Source organism: Falco punctatus (assembly GCF_963210335.1).
Source record: "Falco punctatus genome assembly, chromosome: 15".
Lineage (NCBI taxonomy): Eukaryota > Metazoa > Chordata > Aves > Falconiformes > Falconidae > Falco > Falco punctatus.
In genome coordinates this window covers 2,805,824-2,819,172 of record NC_137595.1, presented here as the reverse complement: position 1 = coordinate 2,819,172, position 13,349 = coordinate 2,805,824, and the positions used below count along the sequence as shown (strand labels likewise).

Genomic DNA, 13,349 nt, shown 5'->3' with positions numbered 1-13,349 from the left:
CAGATAACTTCTCACTATGCCTTCTACTGGGCAGATCAAGAAGCTGAAAACGAATTCTGTTCCTAGCAGTAAAGCCCATCAGATATAAAGCCCTGTACTTGAGAGCTACTCGTGTCATTAGCAGCATACTTCCAGCTGATGATTCTAGCTGTAGGCACATAACCCTTTTCCCAAACGTGACTCCAGCACCCACTGCCTGGCGATGCTCTCTAGGTCTTCCTCCTTTTCACAAGCAAGAAGCCTTAGCTGCAAGCCAAGGCCAGCCCTGCTGCCTCTCCTAGTTTACCTTGTAAGATGTATTTTCTCCTCTGTGCTATTTTGCCCTTCTCCAGCAGAAGGTGTGGTAGCCCTTTGGTGGAGCACTGCAGAAATAGCCTTGGGTCTTCCTTTCTCAACCACTGAACGCCCTGCTTGAGATGCTCCCTTTTCTGTTGGCCTGAAAAGAAGAATTACATTGCTCTGTTGCAGTCGCATCTCTTGGCCAGTGAACGGAGCTTCTTGAAACCAGCAGGCTATACTGTATATTCAAGCTTCCTAGATTCCATTAACATTTTGTTAATGAAATAGTGCTTTGTCAAAGAGTCTTGAAAACTTAAAAGGGTATTTAAGCTTCTTCCATGAGTCAATACCATGTAATGTCAACATTACCACGAAGGGATAATTCAGAGATGTCACACAAAGCATGTGTTATGCCATTTGCAGTCTAGCAAAACAGCTCAGCATTTATGTTGTTTAATCCATTTTCAAAAATCTTTTGTTCTGAAAAAGTTTGAGATCAATCTTGTCAGTATTTACTGACACAAAGCTGATGTAAGTCGCTACAGTCCTATTGACTTCATTTGAGTTGTAACGATTTACCCCAGCCTTGAATTAAGCCCAAATTAGGCATATGAAGAAGTTGATATAAAAGTTTTAAGGAATATAGAGCTGAATGGCGCGCATCCTGCAAATGAAAATGTGGATGAAAGTAGAGTGAGTAAATAGTTTCCATTGATCTGGGATGGTACAGACACAGTTGGAAGAGACTTAAAGAAATGCAAGATTGTCCAGACTTTTGCATTTATGAAATAATGTACCTCTCTGGATAGAGGTAAATAGGAAATACAGAAACTGAGAGTTCACATCTGAGCTCTGGCAATGAGGCTGAGGATGTGGGGGGTAATTTCCAAAGGGTGTGTACTGCAGTGTCCTGCCTTTCTGTCACTGTTGCAGTGAGTCTGGTCAAGGGACGTGAAATCCCTCCTTCCGTTCCCCCTTCCTTCCTTTTTATAGTAATTCTGTATCCGTGCCTACCATGTAAGGATGTTGTTTCATCCTGTTGGACATCGCAGTAATGCTGTTTGTTTTACCTTTGTGCTTTTTAATCCTTTTCCATTAAAGCTCTATGTAATTGATGTAGTTGAATGCAATGAAAGGTAGGTGCAGCTTTCTTTGAAGAAAATAGACTGCCTTACTTCATACTTGGCTGCATCCAAAATGCTTTCCCGTGATTATTTCTTAGCTGCATTAAATCTATTTCAGTTTCAGACTTCCCAGATATATGGGGTCAATTCTGCAATACGTAAAGTGCTGTAAAGTTCTTTAAAAAAAAAATCACGTATTTTGGTGGCGAAGGTTTGTATTTCATTCACATTCAGGATTTTTCTTTCAAACCAGGCATTGTGGAGACAGGCAGCATCACAGGGCTGCCGGAGGAGCTCAGCAGGAGAAGAGCCAGCACTGCACTGATGATGTGAGTGAGTGGGGGGAAACAGTCCTAATGTTGTATCACCGCTGGCGGGTCAGGTACGCTGAGGTAATTTGCAGGTTCTTTCTGAGAAAGGGATACTTTCTGGGTTGATTGCACACAGCAGGAAGAAAAATAGTATGAGGCTCTTCATTTGTACTTTTATGCTGTTTTACAACCTGGAAAACATATGGGGCATAAACCAATTGCTCTTTCTGTGAAGACAGGGAGGGCTTGCAGCCGCGCTGCTCCAGGTGAGGTCACTGCGAGAGCAGCAAAAGTGAGGATAAAATATGGAAAAAAGGAAACACATTGCAAATGCAGGCTTTGAAATCACCTGAAAGCAGGTTGTATGGCATAGTGTGTGTCCTAGCTGCCTTGTAGTACAAAAGGGTCTCAAAATGGTTAGCTCTTCCTGAGAGGTGCCTTGTAGCAAATTACGCTACACAGGAGTGTATGTAATACATGCATAATTTTACAATTAAATTAAATTTTGGAATGATGTCCTAGATCCCAGTATATTTGATCAGGTGCTTTAAAGGATTAATGCATTTGCTAAGTAGGAAAATTGGAAAAACCACAAATGTTACATAAGAAACGGAATCAGACATAAAGTTTATGATCCATCTTGGCCTGCTGTTATAAACTGAACTTGGAGTAAACACACTGAATCTGAAATACCGCAGTCAGCACTGCAGCAAAATGAAGCATGTGGCAAAGGAGGCAATGTTTAAATTGAGTTTAAAAGAAAAACAAAACCAGGTGCTTCTAATAATAAAAAAATTACACAGGGAGTAATGTAACTGTCTATGTGAAGTGCCATTCAGACAAAGGCTGTCCCAAAGGCTTTACAGCTTTTAATAAGACAACTGCAATATAAATAAGAGGAGTCTGAGAAAGCAGTGTAGAATGCTGTGCATGTTAACTTACCATTTTAAAAAAAGGAAAAATAAGTCCTTAAAGGCAGTAGGTACTGACGAACTATTACAGATGGTAGGAACTGTATACGGAGTTGGGGTTTGCATCTGCAGCAGTGGATGTTTGAAGGAAGAGGGAGGTGGCTAGCATCATACGTGTGATGGCAATGGGAGCAGGGATAGACCCTGCTAGCTCAGGGCAGTGGGATTAAATCCCATAGATGCAGCCATCCTCTCTCAGTATCAAATATGAGAGTTCCTTGCAGATGCAGAGCTACTTATATCTTATCAAAAAACAGGCGTTACAAAGATCTAATCTACATTGTTTTTTTTTTTTTAAGTGCCTGATACAAAGCCTCAACAGATAATCTGCAAGACTATTATACTTCTGCTTCACTTAAAAATCCACTTCTGATTGCCTTAACCTCATCAATGATATTAAACATCTGTTGATCTGCTTGTATGTGAACCTGCATCTCTCCTTGTCTCGGTTCTCCATGTATTAAATGAGAGCAATGCTTTCTTCCATGCTTTTCTGTTTCCCCTGTAAATGATAAACTATGGGGAAAGCAGGTCTGTATTACTCTGACAGTGCCCATCCTAGCAGAGCTCCTGTGTTATCCAGAGGCTTCCAGGTCCAACTACAGAACAGATCATTGTAATTTCTGAACCAAGAGGAGTATTTCCTCTGCATGGCATTAAATGGTGCAATTGCAAGAAATCAGTTTTCTTACCACTCCAGCATACACTGAACAACCACTTATTCTAGTTTCCTTGTTTCAGGTGGTTCGAACGGAGGTCTGTGGTGGTCCAGCTCATGGGAAACTTTTGTGCTCAAACCAGGAGGATGCTATAGATGGAGCTAATCTATGAGTAAAGTTTCTTTTCTGGAGGCCATTATGTCTCCTGCAGTTCTGGTTTTTTTTTCGAAAGGAGACGTCACTCTGTACGCATCTGTGTGTGAGGGAGAGAGAGAAAGAGCATTGCCTAGAGGGTTTCAGTTATCACACTCTCTGAATATCCCTTATTTTTAGTTGGAGTCTTCTGAGTATGAGATCCCACTACAGGTAGGTGAAGTGACCTCTTCGGTTTTGAATCTGCTCTTCTCTGGCAGATGCAAGGCTGCAGCTTTGAACAGGACCCCCCTCCTGCTCCATGCAAAGCTCTTTGAATTGCCCCTGATACGCTTCTAAGGCTCCCCGGTTGCGTGCGAGGCACTTTGAAGATGAATGCCCCAGCATAAGGCAAACATGAAACAAAACTTAGTCCCTTATGTCAGAGTGTGCAGCAAATTTCTCAAAGATCTTCAGTACAATGGTTGCTCTTTGGTGGGTGAGAGGAAATAGGCTGGTTCACCAGCTTGTAACAGCAGAACAAAATTGCACAGGGCTATCCGTTGGGTGGGAGATCAGGCTAAAAGAAGGCGTTTGGGGGTATCCACAACATTCCAGCCCGGCAAAACTTTTTTTAAGTGGACTTCATTGGATCTTACTTGAAGCAGACAAATTTATTAATTTTTCTTCCCCCTGACGTCTGCTATATTTTCAAGTTGACAGATATGCCGTGTCCTCTCAAGGGGGAATATGTTTTCTCTGTCTCCACGAAAATGATCCCAGCCCAGGTCCTTAGGCTATAGGTAACTGTTGCAATTTGGTGGTACATTGTGGATGTGACCTGGAGTCGTGGGAGCTGAAGGGCATGTGGGTTCTGTGGGAGAGTCCTAAATTATAAGAAGTTTTCTCTGTCCTGTTCTGAATATTTCTGTGACAACTTGCATGAAACTATCTATTAATGCATTTTTTAAACCTGATGGATCAGTTCTTCTGGCCCAGGTGAGTGGTCATGTATGATCCAAAAGTTTTCATTACCATCAGATGAATAAACCTATTTCTTTGAGCAGTTAATGGGCTTATAATGTAAAAAATAGAACTGATGTCCCAGGAGACAGTAGGACTAGAAACAGAAGGGAAGAGGAACAGTAAAAGACATCTTTAAAAAAAAAAAAAGAAAAGAAAAGAAAAGAAAAAGAGAGGTTAGTTCATAGAGATTGGTGATATTCTTCTCACCTATTTTGGATGACTACTACAATGCAGATGTGTGAACTCCCTGTAAAGTAAATGGGGAAAAGCAGAACCCTCTGGACCACAATTCTTTTCCATATATGATATATTCCTCTTCCTTCCAATCAATTAATTGCATCCTAAAAACATCTATTTCTCACCATTGACTTTAAAGGGATTTTAGATGACTAGCTCAGATATAGCTGTCTACACAGTAAGTGATTAAAGTTGGGTTAGATGAGCTGGCAGACTACATGGATTTTTTTTTTTTCTTTTTTTCATGCAAACCCTAAATCAAAAGGCATCCATCTCATCAGAGTATTATAAAATACAGCCTTCAGAGGCATAGTCTTCTACTTCCATATTCTGGCGTCTGAAGGGAGGAGGGAGACTCCCATCAATTTAGAGAGAGGTAAAGATTTCATCTCCCTGTAGAAATCACGGTCATAATGGGAAATTCAGACATTTATGAGATTTGCTTAGCCAAGGCATAGCTGAGCATGCGGATGCTTCTGTTTGTCTTTACAATATTATAGCAAAAGCAGAATGAAATACTATTTTTAGGTGTTTTTTTCTGTTCTTTCTCCCCCCTCCTTTTATTCTGCTAATGGCTCAACATGTACCTGGGGGGGCAGGTACGGTCTGAGTGACCTTATAAACTGAAACCCATGCCAGCTCTCTCCAAGAGACTGCAAAATAGGGACAAACTGCAGGTGTCTATTAATGGGAAACCTCCCAAAGAAGCATTTACCAATTCACCGGAGAGGAATTCTCACAAAAACCCCCATGCAAGTTGTGCCTGGTTTATGTTTCGATTTTAAAAACAGGTGAGGTTGTAAGTGGTTTTAACAAGTTTCTGGTAATTGGTGAATATTTCCCTTAGGTTTCAAAAGTTGGCAAACCTGTAATGTACTATATATATATATATATATATATATATATATATAAAGTCAATATGAATTTCAAGGACAAGAGAGAGTAAAGCAAGGGATTGCTTAATTTAGTTTTAAATCAAGAAGGGACTCACTGTGACACTGTGCATATATTTGTTTCCTCTAAATGCTAATTTCTTGACATAATGGGCAAAGTGTCAAATGATTATTTAAACTTACAAATAAAGTGAGTGTCCCTTTTCCTGTCAGTAATGCTCTTCTGCCAAATGATAGGCATGACTGTATTTTTTCCTAATTGAATCTGCATCTCTTTTCCTCTGGTAGCCCACTGCCGAATATTGATGGTTGCAATAACTGGCTCTTCGTGGTATATTGTGTTTTCTTGGGGATTTTTCAACTTTCTGCAGTAAATCCTTTCCAAGTTTTACTTCTTTTATCGTCTGGTACTTACAAAAGTTGATAATTCTGGTGGAACTGTAGGACTGTGCACAAGACTGGGTAGTCTGATTTGTTGTGCGAGTCGTGTATTGGTAGCTGGTATCTCTCCTTTTATCTTTTCTGGTAGAAATACCTCAGTTGTTCCTGACTATATTTAGCAAACAAACTCAATCTTTCTCCTCTATCTGTTTTCTTCTGTTTGTCCGTAGCTTGAAGGGCTGGTGGCACTCGATGGTGAATAAATGCAAGAAAATCTAATAATGCCTTTCTAATATAGCCATTTATCTGGTATCATATTTTATTTTAACTCTTAATGCAACTGCATAATCATTGCTCCATTGCTATAATTGGATTTCAAAGTATATTTGTGCCATTTAATTACATCTATAGCATTTCTATAAGCTTATTCAGAGTAATTAGTAATCTTATAATTTTTAGTGGAATCATATTTTATATCCACTGTGCTCATTTTTCTCTTCAAATTCTTCAACACATTTGCACCAATTTTGCTTTTTACACTGGAATTTCTGGCATAAATAATCATTAAGATTTTTTTTTCCCACTGTGAATGTGAACAGAGTCTAATCCAGCTTTCATTGAAGTCAATGGTAATCTTTTAATTTACTCCAGTGGAAACTGGATCAAGCTAATAGGTTGCAAATTGCATTCAAGGCAAAGTCACATCTTATCCTGGAAATCATTGTGTCGCAAAGCATGGTGTATTGATGGAAGACACAAAATCACTGATTGTTTCCAGATTTTCTTGCTGGATAATTTATAGATTATCTTATCCAACTTTATTAATTTTTAGCTCATAAGTTATGGCATTGCAGCAACTTTTAAAATAGGAATTTTAACCTGATCTTTCTGACAAATGAAAACCCCCTCCAAGTTACAAAAATCTTCAAAAGGTCTAGAACTTTGTTTTCCGGACACCAAGTTAGCTATCTATTAATCTCATTTAGGATATCCTGAAACTGGGCATTGTTTCTTTTCTTCATTTTTAATTGAAAACCAAACTTGATAACTTTTTTTTTTCCTGCCAGCTCTCTGTTGCATCACTTCAGAGCTGTCAGTTCGTTAATATAATTGGTCCTCTTGCTGCTGAATGTGAAAACCTGTAAGGTCTTCCACCAAAAGTGTAATTCTAGCAAATTACATTCCCAAGTAGGCACAAATTTATGATGTTCACTTGTTCCAAAATTTTAATTTTGCAACTATGGGGTGCTAACTATATGTGCCAAATAAGATTTTTTTTTTTTTTTTAAACTATTGCAACTTGATTCTTTAGGAGATATTTTTCTCTTCTGCACTGCTCCCACTCTGTTGATTAGAGGTTTGTTGCTTTGGTAATGCGTCTCTCTCCTTCAGGCAGTTAATGATTACAGACAACTCTCTACCTTATAATTTCGGGGGAAGGTTATTGAGAAGGTGATACGGCAACAGTTGTAATTGTTTCTGCAGCTTAGAAGTGTCCTTAGTCTTTGCTGGCCAGGTATCAGGTCCTGGGGTTTAGAGTGCAAGTGGTGTTGGTGTCCAGGATTAAAGACACTTCCCTGTGTTACTTATTCCCAAGTCGTGCCAGTCTTTAAGGTTAGAAAGAACATTGTGAAAGGTGGTAAACTGCTAGTTAATTCTTAATGAAATGCCAGTGCAAACAGTGCTTGTTCCATCCCAGGCAAAAGATGACCTTCATAGGTTTGCGAATGGAGCCCCTTGGACCTCCAAGGAGACATGCTCAGCCAGTGGAGTGGTGGCCCATAACTCCTGGCATGATTTTAGACCCTCAGGAGCCTTTGTGAGCTGGAACGTCTTTGGTTTCAATGGCAGGATAACAGTTGTTTATTTCTCTAGCCTTTTTGTTGAAAATAGATCAACTGAACAATTTGTATTGGAGATGTTGTTATTTTTCCAGCATGGAGAAGAGTTGTTTATGAGCCTTAAATGGAAAAAACCTTAACTCTAATAATTCATTACTAATTATTTGAATGGAGCATTGTGAACACTCATGCACCTGAAATTCAAATCCTAAATACTGCATATATTTGCATATTGTATGTGGGTGCCTTGCCACTAATGGTGATGGAAGCCATATTCCCACATTATGGAGACACTCCTTGTCAGTGGTTGGATTTTTCCAGTGGATGCATATGAGCAATTTGTACTGAAATTTTGTCAAAAAATGAGTAGTGTTTTGCCACTTTAAAACCATGGAAACATCACAATGTTCTTTTAGAAATGACTCCATGAATTAATTGCAAATTACTTATTAATGAAACAAATATTCAGCTGTCACTTGAATTAAACTACATGATACGCTTAATGATTATTTTTTGAGAAAACACTTTTGTGTTTGTTTGATCTGCCTAGTGTTAACAGCGGTAGAGAAAGAGGAAAGCATTTGGTGTCGGAGTGGAAACTTGAAACTGGCAAAAAGAAGAAGGAGAGGAAAAACATCAGCCAGTAACTGCAAAATAGGTGAAAAGCCCAAAGAAATAGCAGACCCCTATCAATTCTGTTGGAAAGCCGCTCTCCCAGGCAGCCCTAGTTAGGTAATGAGGGTAAAATACGGTGACATATTTTATGCCCCAAAATATGGCGGGGAAATCTGGCAGTGAAGATTTTCACAGTAATATTAATTCAGCCGCATTCCATGTCCATAAAATGAGCATGAAAGAATTCGCCTCATGTGGGGTGGGTAAATGTTTGTAAACTGCAGAGAGACTTTCAAATGAATGTGAAATATCATCTGTAGTTCTGTAAATTATAATAAAAATAAATGCTGCCAATTAGGAAATGTGCATTCCTCAGGGCTCTGGCGTTAATCTGGGACACCACCACCAAGCCTCCCGGCCCAGACCTTCTGCATCCCACTTGAACCAGCTGAGCAGCGCTGAGCCCAGCTGGGTTCTCCAGCCTAACTGGTTCTGTGATCCATGGGTGCCCATGGTGCACCTGGAGGGATGTTTCCACCAGCAGCCTGCCGGAGCCCTGCATTTTTTCCGTGTGCTCTCCATTGCACGCGGGTGCAGGTGTAAATAGGTGATAAAGCCTTTACGCTCTTCGCTGCGGTACTGGCGCTGTTTACAAGAGCAGGAACACAGGGCAGGACACGAGCAGGGTACATACACCTGCATCTTGAACACACCTCAAGTGTCCTGCTGGTGCTGCTGAATTATTTACCACTCAGCCAGCGTGAGATATTTAAAGGAGGGAATCTGAGGTGAAACCCCAACCATTTACCCAGGTCTGACACTGGAATATTCATTATCACATTAAATCTAACCGCAGTGAAAATGAAGGCTTCCGTTGATTATGTGCCTGCATAACAGACTTCTTTGGTGGCCAGCCTGTGTGCCAGCGATCTGCATATAAAATCTAGTAAGTGGAAACCTTTCTCTTTATGGTAAATTTGCCTGCTTTGGAACTTATGAGACTTGGCAGGTTTAAATTATGTTTTAAACTTGCAGTGGATTATATGATTTTTCTAACTGGCCATAAGCAATACTAGATGAACGCACACCACACATGCCCAATCCCAGCCACAGGCACGAGCTGGGATTTTCCATGCAAAGAAAAAAATAAATGTTGATTCGATATCCAGAGAATGGTACTTATTTATCTCAGTATAATGTCAGTTTTGCAGGGTTGGTATGAAGATCTCCTCTTCTGCAGTGCTGGTGCAAACGGTTCTGTCTGCCTGCTCCTGCCTCTCCTTCTCCCCCTTCATCCCGAGTTTGTGCTGGAGCAGAGTGAGCAGCACAGCTTGGAGAGGTGTGCAAGGAACCCTTTGGATTTATGATTGCAGAAAAGTTTAGTAAAATGCGTGGGACTGGCCCCAAAAAGATACATGAGATATCGCCTCCCTCTCTTCACCCATCCCTCGTTCCCTCTCGGTCTTCCCCCTCCACCAGGGCTCCTGTCAAATTTAAAGTCTGAACTAAATCTTCTTCTCTGGGAGGCTGAGAAAATAATGGAAGTGGTGAGACGAAACCCTTTGAAAGGCCATCTCCTGAGCAGGTTGTCCAGCGGGGAAACAGGAGGGCTGGTTCTTGTAGTCCACTTAGGTCTGCAAATGAGCTTCAAAGCAGGGCAGAGCGAGGGCTGGGTTGGAGGAGGTGGGCATGCAGAGGAGCGTGAGAATAAAACCTATTTCTGTTAATGCTAAGAATGATGATTCACTCACAATTAGAGATTTATTGAAATATGCAACTGATTGCATCAGCGCAAATTACAAAAAAAATAAAATCAGGGTCCTCCATCCCATAATATTTATAGCAGACTTTCTGCTTTGGCAAATGAGACGTAAGAAACAACATGATCGGAAGCCAGGCTTGCCTAGTTGCAAATAGCGATTGACAAAGCTTGATTTGGAGCATGGTTGCAGGGAAACCATAGTCTTCCGAAAATGCTGAGCTTTTCTTCTCAGAATGCTGGAGGTGCTTTACGGCACATTCTTCCCTTTATGCCTCCCGTTTTCATGTTTAATCGGAAATATACTTAGAGAGCAAGAATGAAACATAAATATACAGTAGATACAAAAGTGCTGAGCACCTTCAGCTTTCACCGATGCTTGTAGAGAACGTAGACAGAAACAAAGTGATCTGTAACTATAATTGAGAGGCAAAAAAATATCTATGTTTAATTAACATATAAAGGAGGAATTACATGTGCCACAAATCCCCTTTTATATTGTACTTAAAATCCTGTTACCTGCCCTTTATTTTTCATGGTTTTCCTTATCTTCAGTGTCACTTAATCATATTTCAACAGGATTTGTTTCCTCACTGCCCATCTGCTCTTCCTTTCTAGTGCCGCTTTAATGCCAGAACACCATCCCAACAGTTTCCTTCTACCAAGCTTTGATGTCAGACACCCAGGGATTTGGATTTTTTTCATTCAGGTTCAAACAGAAAAGAAAAATACCCGGTTGATGGGAGTGACAGATACTATTTTCAAATGTAAATGTCCAGAGTGAGGGCAGGGGAATAACGGGAGGCAAATGCAACTCTTGTTTGACTCCTGTTGATGTTGAGCATTGGTCGTGAGGGAGCAGCATCACTGGGACCTGATGGTCACGATCTGCCCTGCTGCTGGCCATGGCAATGCTGCTGCTGGCCCCAGGGAGGGGATGCAGGCACCGCACTCTCCATCAGTGTCTCCATCCTGTGCTGGCGGGAGGGTCACCCCCTCAGGATATCAGAAATATTGATGAGTGGAGAGTGAAAGGCTGTGTCGTCCTCTGGACATCCACTTTGCTTGTGTGGGATGCCCAGTTAGATCTGGGGTTACTGAATTAAAAGGCATCATTTTGAGAGTTTTCTTGTGTTTTGTTGAGCCTAGAAGTATTGAACCAGTAATCTTTGTATGTATATCTGTCTTATTTTCAGATTTAAGGAAGACTTTGTATATTGTGTCTTACTAGTTTAGGAGCATAATGGTGTGGATAGGTCTCCTTGAAAGGGGAGAATATTTTTCTTTCAGTGTTGACAGGAGCTCTCCCAAAACAGTTATGCGCTGCCTTCTGCACTAACAAATACGAAAACAAAAATAATTTGATGTAAATCTGTTCAGAGTTAGTCCTTGGATCACTTATTGGAAGAGGTCTGTGAGTACAGCTGGGGTTATTGTTCTCTTTCTCATATCACTATCTTTGCTGGGCATTGAGCTCTCATTATAATGCATAAGAAAATGTATTTTTAAAAGATGTTCAATGTCTGCAGTGGCCAATATTTGAACCTCTGTTCTTGAATTATTTTTTTAATTAAACTTTAAGGTTTTTTTTTTTTATAAAAAAGTGCCCCCAAGTGCAGTTAACCTGAATTCTGAGGAGTTTGTGCCAGCAGAAGTCAGGCTTGCTATCTCCAAAAACATCTGCATCAGAGCTCACAAGGCAGAGTGTGGAGTTGCCATGTTACAGGAATTCAGAAGGTCCTCTGTATCACAGTGGTGAGGGTCACAAGCTGGGAAGATGCTTATCCGTGGTCAGTTCTATGATGGCAAAATGGATCAGAAATGGGATCTGCTGAAGCAGTGCCAGGGGCTCGCCCCCCAGCAGGGCTCTGCCCTTCCTCTTTGGGATGATGGCTCCTGGCTTCCCGCAGTCTGGCCTTGCGAGAGCTGGTTTTGGTAGGAGCGAAGCAAGAGGAGACGGGTACCGCTGGAGTTCAGGCAGGGCAGGGTGCTCAGGGCTAGGCAGGGGACAGAACGGAGGGATGCCAGCGACAGGCTCTTGAAGGACAGGTTTTAGAAATGGTTGCTTGGTAGAAGATTAAAGAGGTCTTCTTCAAGACACAGATGTGACAGCAAGAGGGAAGATATGAGGCAGAGGAGGGTGGAGGAAGCCGAAGCAGAGGCTGCTGCTGAGGCTGACAGCTTGAACAATAAGAGGAAAGGGCTTGTTTGACTTTGATTTGGTTAATGAATATGTGATGAAGACAGAAATGCACGGGCTGATTGTCTGTGGGGGAAAAGGCTTTAAGAGGCAGCGTGAGGCAGATGTCTGAAGCAGATGAGAAGCCACCACAAGGTTGGTCGTGGGACCAATAGAGAAGATGTGGATAGAGAAAGAGGGATGGCTTTAGCAGTGGAAAGAGGATTTAGCAACAAAATGTCAAATGAAGAGTAGCATGAGCTGAATGGAAAACGTTACTATATTATTATTAACGAAAGGCTGGCTTGTTTTGAATCTTACCAATAGCTTCTATCAGAAAAGTAGAAAACAAGTTGTAAAAGTTGACTTTTAATTCTACTTTGTTTATTAGAGCAAAGACTGTTAGCTCTGTTTTGCTCATATCTTGTAAGTAAACATAGTGACAACATTCAGTGGGATAGAGATGATTAAGGTGATTAACCATTGAAATTTGGTGCCACACAGAGCACAGAAGAAAAGGACAGCAATTAGTGCTTTACTATACTAGAAACACTATTAAAGGTAATAAAAATGTTTGTCTATTATTTAGGGTTAATGTTAGAAGAGAGAGGGTTTGGTTTTGGTCCAAAGCAGTAGACACAAGCATTGAAGGAGGGGAAAAACCTTTTAACCGAGTAGAAATTTCAGTTGTGAGCTGTAAAAGGAAGTTGAGCTGAATATTGAGAAGAATTCTAAAAGATAAAAACAATTTCAATTTGGTAGTTCTTCACTGGTTCTGCAGTTTGGCAGCTGTCAACATCTCAAAATATCATCTCACCCAAACCGCTGAAAGAAAGAAACCCTTTGATTTTTCCCTTGAGGTTCCAAGCTGAAAATGGACTCTTTGTAGTCTCAGCCTCATTTCAGACAGGTTTTTTTTTTTTTTTTTTAAACATTCTTGCT

At 40.8% G+C, this 13,349-nt stretch overlaps 1 long non-coding RNA gene across 1 annotated transcript in view; it reads left to right on the top strand.

Moving 5' to 3' along the window:
• The window catches only part of LOC308054113, a 78,988-nt gene that overhangs the window by 42,393 nt on the left and 23,246 nt on the right, over positions 1–13,349 (top strand). Inside the window, exon 2 of the long non-coding RNA XR_013923967.1 lies at positions 1,657–3,516. This is a non-coding gene — a long non-coding RNA (uncharacterized lncRNA). The remainder of the gene's footprint in view (positions 1–1,656; positions 3,517–13,349) is intronic.